This window comes from Ranitomeya variabilis, chromosome 8 (assembly GCF_051348905.1).
Source record: "Ranitomeya variabilis isolate aRanVar5 chromosome 8, aRanVar5.hap1, whole genome shotgun sequence".
NCBI classification, from domain to species: Eukaryota; Metazoa; Chordata; class Amphibia; order Anura; family Dendrobatidae; genus Ranitomeya; species Ranitomeya variabilis.
In genome coordinates, this window is record NC_135239.1 from 45,175,956 (window position 1) to 45,188,397 (window position 12,442).

The 12,442-nt window shown below is 45.0% G+C and overlaps 1 long non-coding RNA gene across 1 annotated transcript; it reads left to right on the plus strand.

Annotated features, from left to right (window-relative positions):
• Positions 1 to 70: 70 nt before the first annotated feature.
• LOC143788393 (uncharacterized) lies at positions 71 to 7,144 on the plus strand. Its single transcript, XR_013218621.1, has 3 exons — positions 71 to 266; positions 2,476 to 2,581; positions 6,812 to 7,144. It is a non-coding gene; the product is annotated as an uncharacterized LOC143788393 (long non-coding RNA).
• Positions 7,145 to 12,442: the final 5,298 nt, after the last annotated feature.

The window sequence follows — 12,442 nt, forward strand, 5'->3', positions numbered from 1 at the left end:
GGGAAGTGACACGGGTGACCGCAGTCCTGTCACACCGCTGCTCCCACTGGTCAGCGGGTAGAAGGGGCAGTGTAAGCGGCTCCCCACACAGAGTTATGAGGGCCACAGGGACTCAGGCTGTCCTGCTGCGAGGATTGAAGCACATTAATGCCATTCCAGTGTTCCATCATTGTTTTTGTGTTAATACAGTCGTAGATAGAAATGGCCGGTGATTACAGCCATTTCATTCTGCTTCTGGTCACATTTTACTTTTACTTTGGAGCTGTGTAAGGAGCTTTCTTAGATGTGACATTTTCATCACTTTTTATTACATTTTTTCCCTGCAGGATAGATGACAAAAATGCTGTTTAATGTGTTAATTTGATCATTTTGATAGACCGGCTTTTTACGAATGTGATAACACCAAATAAAGTTTTTTAATTTCCTTTTTTTTTTAAGAAGGAAAGGCGGGCAGGGTTATCAGAATTATATATATATATATATATATATATATATATATATATATATATATATATATATATATATATATATATATATATATATATATATTTTACTTTATTTTTTTAAAACAGCATCAGAACCAAGATCAGTACCTGAACACATCACTATAATCAACATCAGTAGATGAATGCAGCACTAGAACCACCATAATTACAAGACTACATGCAATTGCGGAGACAGACAGAAAAGGGCCCCTGTGCAATAATATGGGCCCCCTGCTTTGTAGGTAGAAATGGGGTCCCTCTTGGGCCCCTGTGCGGTCTCACAGGTTGCACCAATGGTATGTCCGCTCCTGAATACATGACCAAAACCATAATGAGTTCCTGAATATATATTTTAGAAGTCTGGGAGGCCCAAACATAATTTTTGCTATGGTGCCCTGTAAACTATGTACGCCCCTGCTTGCAGGGCTGTAATAATGAGGGCAATCTTGCCTGTTGCTCAGAGCCCAAGACTCCAGGGCTTCCATAGCCAGATTGTACTCATCATAAGAAGTATGCCGGGCAGGGAGGCCCAGACATGCTTCTTGCACAGGTGCCCCAAGCTGTCAGTATCTGCCTCTATAAATACGTTACCAGAACTAACATCAGTACATGACTATAACTTTAAAACCATCATCAGTGCATGATTGCCTGTTACGCAATCTCTGCATGTGTTGCGGGTGTTGAACAGACATGAGACATGCAGTTGTGGTGAGTAGGGTTGAGCGAAACGGGTCGTGCATTTTCATAAGTCGCCGACTTTTGGCAAAGTCGGCGTCTCATGAAACCCGACCCGATCCCTGTGCGGGGTCAGCCATGCGGTACGCGATCTTGGCGCCAAAGTCGCGTTTCGTATGACGCGCTTAGCGCCATTTTTTTCAGCCAATGAATGAGTGTGGGCAGAGTGATGACATAGGTCTTAGGGGAGTGAACGCCTATCGTCATGTTATCGCTTGTGCGCAGTAGGGATTTGTAATGTGCAATACGAAATTTTCTGTGCTGGGAGAAAAAAAAAGAGAGAGAGAGAGAAGAGAGAGAGAGAGAGAGAGAAAAAAAATAAAATAAAAAAAAAAAATTCCTTCATTGGGTTTCGTGTTTTGGCCGAAACCCGACTTTTCACGGTGGTCGGCCGATTTCACTCGACTCGACTTTTAAGACAGTCGGGTTTCACAAAACCTGACTCGACCCCAAAAAACTAAAGGTCGCTCAACCCTAGTGGTGAGCATATTTTTCAAGCATGTCGAACATGCTTGATTAAGACACGAGCATGCTCATTCATCACTACTATCTACCCCATATCTATCTCTGCACATCTTTAAACACCTAAAAATCTTTCATTTCTATTCTGCATTCTATTCCATTATGTTTCACAGGGATGGCACATGGAGGACAGACCTATGCCAAAAACGGACAAGTCTCCATGTGGGTCACGTGGTCCATGTGAAAACACAGACATGTGCACAGCCCCATAGATTATAATGGGTGTGCGTGTGTGTGTCTCCAGTACGTATGAAAACAGATGCCACACATACCTGAAACCCGGATGTGTAAAGGGGGCCTTATACGTGGTTGTGTTAAGTCTGACGACTGCATTACTAGGACTAGAAAATACCTTTAATCACTATGAGCTTCACATACAAAAAGTATTGACCCGAGGAGGTAAAATCAGTGCCTGCCATTAGTCCATGCCAACACTTGTTCTTCTGTGAACGAAGATGATAAATTATATCGGTTCATAAATCTTCAATAATTGCTGTTGTCATGACACATGAATACATTTTGCTTTGACAAATGGTTAATTCATTCCCTGGCAATAACCCCCCGTAGTGAAAAAATAAACAAAAGAGAGGTGGGAACTGGTCTAACCCTTGGATTTCTATATTATATATAATCTTTTTCTAGGAAAAATAGCAACAATAATAAGTGTTATTACAGTTATTATATAATTGGTGATGTAGCAATTCCATAATTGTTTCTTTTTTCTATCCATTAGATAAAGAAGTTTGCTATAATGCAGCACAAACTCTTACTAGTTACAACTACCTGTATGTTCCTTCCAGCGTATGTCCAAGGAGTGAAAATATGAAAGTGATCCATAGGTAGGAAGGTTATGACTATACGTAACAATTATCGTTTTGATTAGATCATTCAAGCATAAAATATTTATCACTGATCTTACTCGTATGTGTTTATTAAAGTTGTCATCTGTGATATCGGGAAATGTAGTTGCAGCATTGTCTGAAGCCAGGAGGACCATCACTAGACATCCATGTCTGTCCTGCCAGCTTCAGATCACATCATCCTACCTGATAATTACTTTGAAACAAAAAAAAGCTGGAAATAATTTTTGAAACCATCAATGAAACGTTTGTTGCTTTGTAAAATTGCGGCTTGTGACCGGCTTTACTATTGCTGTTTCTTGGTGTGTCTTATATACTGATGCCGACAGCAGTAAGAACTTTTACGAGGCATTTTAATATTATACTATGTCACAGCTATTAAGTGGAATCCATACAGTGAGGTGCACGTTTACTACGGCCATAGTTTTATTATGGGAAAGGGTGTGACTATAGGAAATGGAAGAACCTAAGGTGCCTAGAAATTGAGACGTTAATCTAAGTCTGGACTGAGTTATGCATAGTGTTGTCATTTTAAGGCTAAGTTCACACTAGGTGTCTTTGCTGTGTTTTTTCTTCAGCAAAACCTGCACTCTTGGCAGAAAACAAACAGGGTCAAAAACACGTTTTGATGGGGGGTTTTGGTGTGTTTTTTTATGCGTTTTTCAGGATCCCAAAGTTCAGCATTGCTTCCACCACAGAATCATGAACACAGGTCACCAATAAAAGACATCTGTTCATGGAAAAATACACATACAAATTTAACAGCTGGGGCAGGTGAATTGGTCTGGAATAATTTACCTAACACCCTGGCAGTGCCTTGAGTTTGTAGGATACTGTTTAACTTTCACACTTTGGTCTGCCATTGAGTTGCTCATGCATTGTGCCATTTCACACTTTGGTCAGCCACAGGCATTGTTCAATCTCACACCTCGGTCAGCCACAGGCATTTGTTCAATCTCACACCTCGGTCAGCCACAGGCGTTGTTCAATCTCACACCTCGGTCAGCCACAGGCATTTGTTCAATCTCACACCTCGGTCAGCCACAGGCATTGTTCAATCTCACACCTCGGTCAGCCACAGGTGTTGTTCAATCTCACTCTCGGTCAGCCACAGGCGTTGTTCAATCTCACACCTCAGTCAGCCACAGGCATTGTTCAATCTCACACCACGGTCAGCCACAGGCATTGTTCAATCTCACACCACGGTCAGCCACAGGCGTTGTTCAATCTCACACCATGGTCAGCCACAGGCGTTGTTCAATCTCACACCTTTGTTGGCTAATGTTTACTTTGTACACATCACTAATTTAATTCAACTGTACTAATCCAAACTGCCTTCTCAGTGACCAAGGCAAGATGGTAAACCTGGAAAAATCACAAAAATAAATGGTTTTCATATACTACAGTACTTGCTTTTTTCATTTTGTTAGCATTTTTTTCATCACCTATTGCTTTCAGTGGGTGAAAACTGCTGAAAAAAGTGACATGCTCTTGTAAAAAAAAACGTGCAGATCACAAAATACTTATGACAAAAAACCCAATGTCTTTCCATTAAAAAACGCATCAAAAACACCCAGTGTGAACTTAGACTAAAAGTGTTATTTTTATTTTTTATTTTTTTTTCGGGGTATTTTGAAATTGAAAGCCTGTCCTAAGGATGGGTGGGGGGTCTGGCCCCCATGACCCACTGATTAGCTGATTTAAAGGGCTCGTGCCAACATTTCATCGCTTTCATTTACTAGGCATAGCTATGCACGTTTTCAGTGACTATGTCCGATGTTTCAGCTGCGTCTCAATCACTTGAATGAAAAGTAAAGAATAAAACTGTGGTTGGTCGGACCCCCACTGATCTGGCCTATTGGCCTTTATTTTTTATAGTCCTGGATTATTATCAGGAGTAATATGCAAATCAAATTGCCTCTTCTGAGAAAAAGAGGACTTAACTCTATAGCGCCACCTGTTGGAAGTACAGTCAAACACCAGCATGTGCAGCCCAGCCACAGACAGTAGCCCTGTAAGGTACGGAAGACAGGTCACTGAATATGACCCTTAACAGTAGAAAACAAGATAAGCAAACAGGAGCGGATAATGAGCTCAGTAGTAGTACATGGTGATGCTCATCTGGCTGTTGTCAGCATGTTAGTTTTCGGTGAGCTCTGAATTGATAAGTGACAATCATAATGGGCAGAAAAGTTTTCCTTGTCACATGGGAAAGACAAACACAAGGTACTGTCTGAAAGGATGCAATTTATCATAGGTTTTTTTTGTTGCTTATATGAGTGGTGCACAGAGCAATGATAGTCGTAGACTGCCCTATGAAGATCATGCTCACCTAAATGTCGGCTCATTACAGCCTTATCGCCCAGCCGCTATTTCACGTCAGATGGACTGCAGGAACTGTAGGCTTGGGCTAAGTTCCCACAATGAGTATTTGGTATGTTTTTCATACCGCAGCAATTAACTAAATTAGGCTTTGTTCACACGCTGCATTTTTGCTGTTTATTCTCATGGTTTTTAAATATGTAAAAAGTTGCACTTTATAATACTATCGAATGAATGAGATGTCGGAGATCGTATGCACATGCTGCTTATTTATTTCCTTGAAGATTTGAACCATTAAAGTGTTTTTTTTTCACATGGCGTGTAAATTCTTTCAGGATTTTTCACCCATTCATATTAAAAAAAAAAAAAAAAAGTAAAAATGTGTGTATTTTACACAGAGTTTTTCCTGCCAGCCCTTTGTTTTATTTTTTGGTGCAGAAAATTGTGCTGCAACGACTCAACGTGTGGGGTGTCTTCCCTCTATAGTATCTGCCATGCGGGTGACCCAGTAGATCTAGATTACTAAAATGGTTATGAAATTAATACTTGTTGGATTCATCTTTAACAATATCATTTTGGAGTTACAATCTGACCAGGACGACATTTATATTGAGTGATTTACAGTATTTAGGCTAGGAGTTTACACATTTTTGTAACCTTATTTTTTTGCTGTAAACTTTGAATAACTGGCAAAAAAGTTGCAATACATGAATGCAGCGTGAGGCCTCATTCAGACTTCCATTTTTTCACAGATAGAACAGATACTCAGTTTATGGTGCTCTTCACTTTTCTGGGTTTGTTTTGTGTTTCTTTTTGTTGACTGTGTGTCCATAATTATTATTTTTTCAATAAAAACATAGAATGTTAAGAATTGTGGAAGGGACCTCAAGGGTCATCGTGTCCAACCCCCTGCTCAATGCAGAACTCACTAAGCCATCTCAGACAGATGATTGTCCAGCATCTGGTTGAAGGCTTCCATTGAAGGAGAACTCACCACCTCTTGTGGCAGCCTGTTCCACTCATTGATCACTTTCGCTGTCAGTTTTTTTCTAATATCTAATCTGTATCTTCTCCCTTTCATTCCATTGCTTGTCGTGTTTCCATGTGCAAATGAGAATAAGAATGATCCCTCTACACTGTGACATCCCTTAATATATTTGTAGACAGCTATTAAGTCTCCTCTTAGCCTTCTTTTTTTGCAAGCTAATCTATTCATGGATCAAAATCAGCCATACAAGTTTATGGGTCAGTGAAAATTGCAGACGGCACAATGATATTATCCACATACAACCTTAACATCGTTATGAATAGGAGAAACTTTTTTTTTTTTTCATTCAAGAAAATCACTGATGGAAAGCATGCCATTTTTTTTACGTACAAGAAAAGAAAACAAACTGATGTCTGAATATGAGGCCTTTTGTTGACTTCCTTCAGTTATCCCAGTATTTTATTAGCATGGAGATTATTTTCTATGCAGTCGACCCGAGTATGTATGTGACATTACAGGACTGATGCGTGTGGTATATGTAAGCCCTATCATACACTAGATACAGACTCGCTACCTTTTTGCTGTTCATGCTTCATTGCTCAGTGCTACAGCCTCGTAAAGCACATTTAATTATGTTTCGCGATAAGTATAACAAGATGGATTATCAAAAAGCAAACAGGTTTGGCATTACTTAAATCCTTCTTGTTATTTTCTTTAGAGAACTGATCCACCCTATAGTTTGTATGTCTAAGGGAAATCCCATAATTAATGCAGTGAGGAGGAACACAGAACAATGTGTATGTAATGCAGCGCCGGCTTCCTGCCTTCTATCAGTAACAGCGTAGAAAAGCCAGCCACCTTTCTTAGACCAGGTCTACACGGTTACTTTTTTTTTCTAGTGTTGTAGATTTTTACTTCTGGACCTACATCCCAAGCCTGAAGGAACACATGGAGCAGTGTATGCAATGCTATGGACGGCAGCTGTCACTCCATGACCTAATCAGTAACACCAGAGATCTGTTGCAGCCCTCGCCCCAGGACAGTTTCTCACAGCAGCATTTTACATCAGTATTTGAGCGCTGAAACCAGGAGTGGAGCAGAGGAAAACCTAATGGGAAATCGCGACCAATACACTGCCATGTAAGAGTGGCCTTCAGATGGATCTCTATGTAGTGAACGTTGCATGTGCCAAAGCACAGCCAAAAATGCCTGCGACTGGCTGCTTAGCTGAAATCTGCGGTTTTCAAATTAGTTATTGTTTGCATTATTTTTTTTGCTAACAGCTCAATTTTGCAAGTTAAACTGCGGTCATTAAACTATTTAAAACAAGCGACAATTTGCCGCGTTTGCACACATTATGGGTACATAGTGGCCATTGCTTGCAAACTGGCCCTTAGGGCTCGCTCACATGAGCATATAATGCGGCCGAGTGCTATCCAATGTTTTGTTGTTGATGGGGGAGAGGAGGGATGCTTTTAATTAAAATATATACTTATATTTTACTTTTTACTGTATGTTGTAGTCCTCTTTGGGGACTTGCGCTTGCAATCGTCTGGTAACATCTACTATATACAGCAATGCCACAGTACTGCTGTGCATAGCAAAAAATAATGGTCTCCTAAGTACACCAGACAGGCTGGCTTTCATAGAAGTATCGTCATATCAGGCATGGGGGATCTTCAGCAGACCCCAGGTTGTTACAGCAACCCACAAATCGTATTGCAGACACACTGATGGGTGGTTAGAGCAGTGCGTCCCCAAGGATGTGCACTGTCAATGCTGCGGTTATCGGTATTTAACAGGTTAACAGTCACAGATAAATACTAAGTGTAACATCCCTGCCGGCATCACTGCATGGCTTTCCACCTCCCCTCTTACTCACCACTCCGGGCCATGCTGCGAGTTCTGTCCTCTGCCGGCTCCATGCTCTGGGCCTCATTTCCTTGCTTGCTGCATACTTCCTGGCTGTATGCTTAGGGCCGTGGCCCCAGCACTTCTTGTTTCTTATAGAGACTCTGTGCACCTTCCTAAGGTGTCCCCTACCAATTGCCAAGAGGCCTCAGGTACTTAAGGCTTCCCCACCCCTAGGGGGTTGCCTGAGCAATGCATTTAACTCAGTGTCTTGCTGTGTCTCTTGTTTCAGCCACCCAGGGGGGCTCTGTACCCTAGTCTGAATTCTTGTTTCTGTTACTTGTCCTGTTCCTGACCCTGTCTGAACTTTATCCTATACCTGTGTCCGTTTGTATCCCTGTCTGTAGCCTTCCCTATCCCGTTGTGTTTCCTTGTGTTCACTCCTTCTGCTCTTTGCTCCGCAACCTATGGCTCTGCTCTAACTCCTGCCTTGCCTCCTGCGGCTCTGTCCTGCTCTTTGCATCGGGCAGTTTTGTTCTACTCCTGCTCCGCGCTCTGTGTGTCCTTGTCCCTCCAGTCTGTACTGCTTCCTACATTATTCTACTTATTCCTGCCTGTGTTCCCGTGTCTTCTGAAGCAGTTCCTGTCCCTCCAATCTGAACTGGTTCCTTTCTGTTCCCTACTGGTACCTGCCTATGTTTCTGTCCTACCCAAACCAGTCCCGCTAGCCGTGCCCACCTGCCTGTCTGTACTAGCTCGCACCTGTCACTAGTGTTTCGTCCCTCAGTGGGATCAGCTGCCACAGCCAGACACCGCCCTGGAGTGGTACCTGGCAGCTACCTGCCAGACAAGCCTGACCTCACCACTAGAGGCTCCAGTGAACACCAAGGTAACTGCTTAGTCATGCCCCTTCCAGGGTAATCCGGTTTGTGGCACAATGGGGTCACAATACCCTCGCTTATGCTAGTCAGGGCGCGAGCGTAACAAAGGCTGCTTTCACACATCAGGTTTTTGCTGTCAGGCTTAATCCGGCAAATTTAAAACAAAAAAAAACAGATCTGGCAAAAGTTGCAGCCGGATTGTGACGGATGGCCTCACGTTTCACCTGTTTTTCGCCGGATCCATCGAAACGGTGTTTTCCGGCAGCCGGAGAAAACGGACATAGTAATGTTTTTTTTTTTGTCCGTCGAAAAAACGCACAGCGACAGATCCGGTGGCGTCCGGAGTTTGTTATAATAAAAGGCTATGGCACCGTATCCTTGAAATGATGAATCCGGCAACGGATTGTTTTTTTTTTTTTCAATTGAGCATGCCCCATAGCAACATTTTCCATTCTCTCTCTCCCTTCTAGTGCCCGGATATCTGCTAGTTGGAACCGGCAAATAAAAACGGTTCCGTCGCTTCAGTTTTTCACAATTTGCAACGGATGTTTTTTTTTTTAAAGTCACCGAATCCAGCCTGACGGCGAAAACCTGATGTGTGAAAGTAGCCTAAGTCTTGGATAAACTCATAACATTAATTGATGAGTGGGATTATCAGATCCCACCAATTTCACACCACAGTAAAGGTCATCTTAAGCTCAACCACTGATGCTAAAAGTGTAATGAAAATGATGAAAGGCCGCACATCTCAATAATGCACTGCAAACACAGTCATTGCAATATTCAGAATTAATCAATTATGCCAAAGTAATAGATTGGTTTGACAGAGGAGTAAAAAAATCCTGCAGAGGACAGAGTAAGAAAATTTTGCTGCGGAGTAGCTCTTTGCTTGTTGTCTCTTTTTCCAACATGCATCAATGGTGAACAGTTCTCCAACGGAGCAAAGATCTCACATCTTCGCAGTATCAACATTAGCTTAACTTGCAGACGTCACACACAGCCCCGTGTCTCATTCCCTGGTGACAAGTTGCTGCTAATTTTTACAGAATCATGCTGAAATCCTAGAAGGCGCAACCAAAACCAGCACATTTTTAACAATAAATAGAATATTTTTCTTTATGAAATAAGTATTGTCAGGACTTATCCTAAATTACCTTCTCAATCTGATCCTTAAAAAAATATTTTTTAAAAATAAAGGCAATGTATAAAACATATAGGGAGGATTCTGATTAAGGGAACCTGTCACTAGATTTCCACTGCCCAAACCACGGACAGCATAACAGAGCCTCGGTGCGCGATTACAGCTAGGCATGTCTTTCTCTAAAACGTTGCAGTTTCACGACGATAGTCCTATAAAAACCAAACCGCGTCTGGTGTTCATAGGAAACCATGACTTTAACTGTGTGTATACTGTATATCTTTAATATAACGCCAGGAGCGTCACTCTGTCCGAAGCCTCTATAGACTGTGCAAGCGCGATGCACCTGCGCAGTCTGGACCCCACAGTGACACATCCGGCAGTAGCGTAGCTACCGGGGGGGGGGGGGGGGGGGCTGGGCAGAGGGGGCCCACCCGGAGCTACAGTAGTCTAACTGTATCGGCGTGCACAGCGCGCCGTTACATTCTGCAGCAGAGCAGGGAGAATCGATCTCCCTGCTCTGCTGCCCGGCCGCTATGGGCCCCTGAGCAGGGGGGGCAGCTGTATCGCATCTAGCGCTACGCTCCTCCTATCATCCCCGTCAGTGTCTGATGTCACAGACGCCGACATGGACATGGGGCATGATGACGTCACTGCCAGACGCCCCCGGTCCGGAGGTGAGCGAGAGAGCAGTAACAGCGCAGGAACCAGGGAGAAGAGAGGTATTTGTTTTTCTTTACGGGGCTGCCTTATATTACAGGGTCTGCTTGTGTGCGAGTGTGTGCTGCCTTATACTACAGGGTTTGCCTTTGGGGGGTGCTGCCTTATACTACAGGGTATGCCTTTGGGGGAGGTGCTGCTTTATACAACAGTCTGCCTTTGTGTGTGGGGTGCTGCCCTCTATTACAGTCTGCCTGTGGGGGGTGCTGCCTTATACTAGTCTGCCTGTGGGGGGGTGGTGTTATACTACAGAGTCTGCCTGTGGAGGGGTTGCTGTCATACTAGAGTCTGCCTGTGGAGGGGTTGCTGTCATACTAGAGTCTGCCTGTGGGGGGGTTGCTGTCATACTAGAGTCTGCCTGTGGGGGGGTTGCTGTCATACTAGAGTCTGCCTGTGGGGGGGGGGTGCTGCCTTATACTACAGAGTCTGCCTGTGGGGGGTGCTGTCATACTAGTCTGCCTGTGGGGGGGGGGGTGCTGCCTTATACTAGTCTGCCTGTGGGGGGGTGTCATACTACAGAGTCTGCCTGTGGGGGCTGCTGTCATACTAGAGTCTGCCTGTGGGGGGGGTGCTGCCTTATACTACAGAGTCTGCCTGTGGGGGGGTGCTGTCATACTAGTCTGCCTGTGGGGGGGATGCTGCCTTATACTACAGAGTCTGCCTGTGGGGGGTGCTGTCATACTAGAGTCTGCCTGTGGGGGGGTGCTGCCTTATACTACAGGGTCTGCCTTATACTACAGGGTCTGCCTGTGGGGGGGTGCTGCCCTATACTTAAAGGGTCTGCCTGTGGGGGGTGCTGCCCTATACATAAAGGGTCTGCCTGTGGGGGGGTGCTGCCTTATACTAGAGGGTCTGCTTGTGGGGGGTGCTGCCTTATACTACAGGGTCTGCCTGTGTGGGGGTGCTGCCTTATACTACAGGGTCTGCCTGTGTGGGGGTGCTGCCTTATACTACAGGGTCTGCCTGTGTGGGGGTGCTGCCTTATACTACAGGGTCTGCCTGTGTGGGGGGGGTGCTGCCTTATACTAGTCTGCCTGAGGGGGGGTGGTGTCTTATACTACAGTCTACCTGTGGGGGGTGCTGTCTAATACTAGAGTCTGCCTGTGGGGGTGCTGCCTTATACTACAGGGTCTGCCTGTGGGGGGTGCTGCCTTATACTACAGGGTATGCCTTTGGGGGAGGTGCTGCTTTATACAACAGTCTGCCTTTGTGTGTGGGGTGCTGCCCTATATTACAGTCTGCCTGTGGGGGGTGCTGCCTTATACTAGTCTGCCTGTGGGGGGGTGGTGTCTTATACTACAGTCTGCCTGTGGGGGGGTTGCTGTCATACTAGAGTCTGCCTGTGGGGGGGTTGCTGTCATACTAGAGTCTGCCTGTGGGGGGGTGCTGCCTTATACTACAGAGTCTGCCTGTGGGGGGTGCTGTCATACTAGAGTCTGCCTGTGGGGGGGGTGCTGCCTTATACTAGTCTGCCTGTGGGGGGGTGTCATACTACAGAGTCTGCCTGTGGGGGGCTGCTGTCATACTAGAGTCTGCCTGTGGGGGGGGTGCTGCCTTATACTACAGAGTCTGCCTGTGGGGGGGTGCTGTCATACTAGAGTCTGCCTGTGGGGGGGGTGCTGCCTTATACTACAGGGTCTGCCTGTGGGGGGGTGCTGCCCTATACTTAAAGGGTCTGCCTGTGGGGGGTGCTGCCCTATACATAAAGGGTCTGCCTGTGGGGGGGTGCTGCCTTATACTAGAGGGTCTGCTTGTGGGGGGGTACTGCCTTATACTACAGGGTCTGCCTGTGTGGGGGTGCTGCCTTATACTACAGGGTCTGCCTGTGTGGGGGTGCTGCCTTATACTACAGGGTCTGCCTGTGTGGGGGGGTGCTGCCTTATACTAGTCTGCCTGAGGGGGGGTGTCTTATACTACAGTCTACCTGTGGGGGGTGCTGT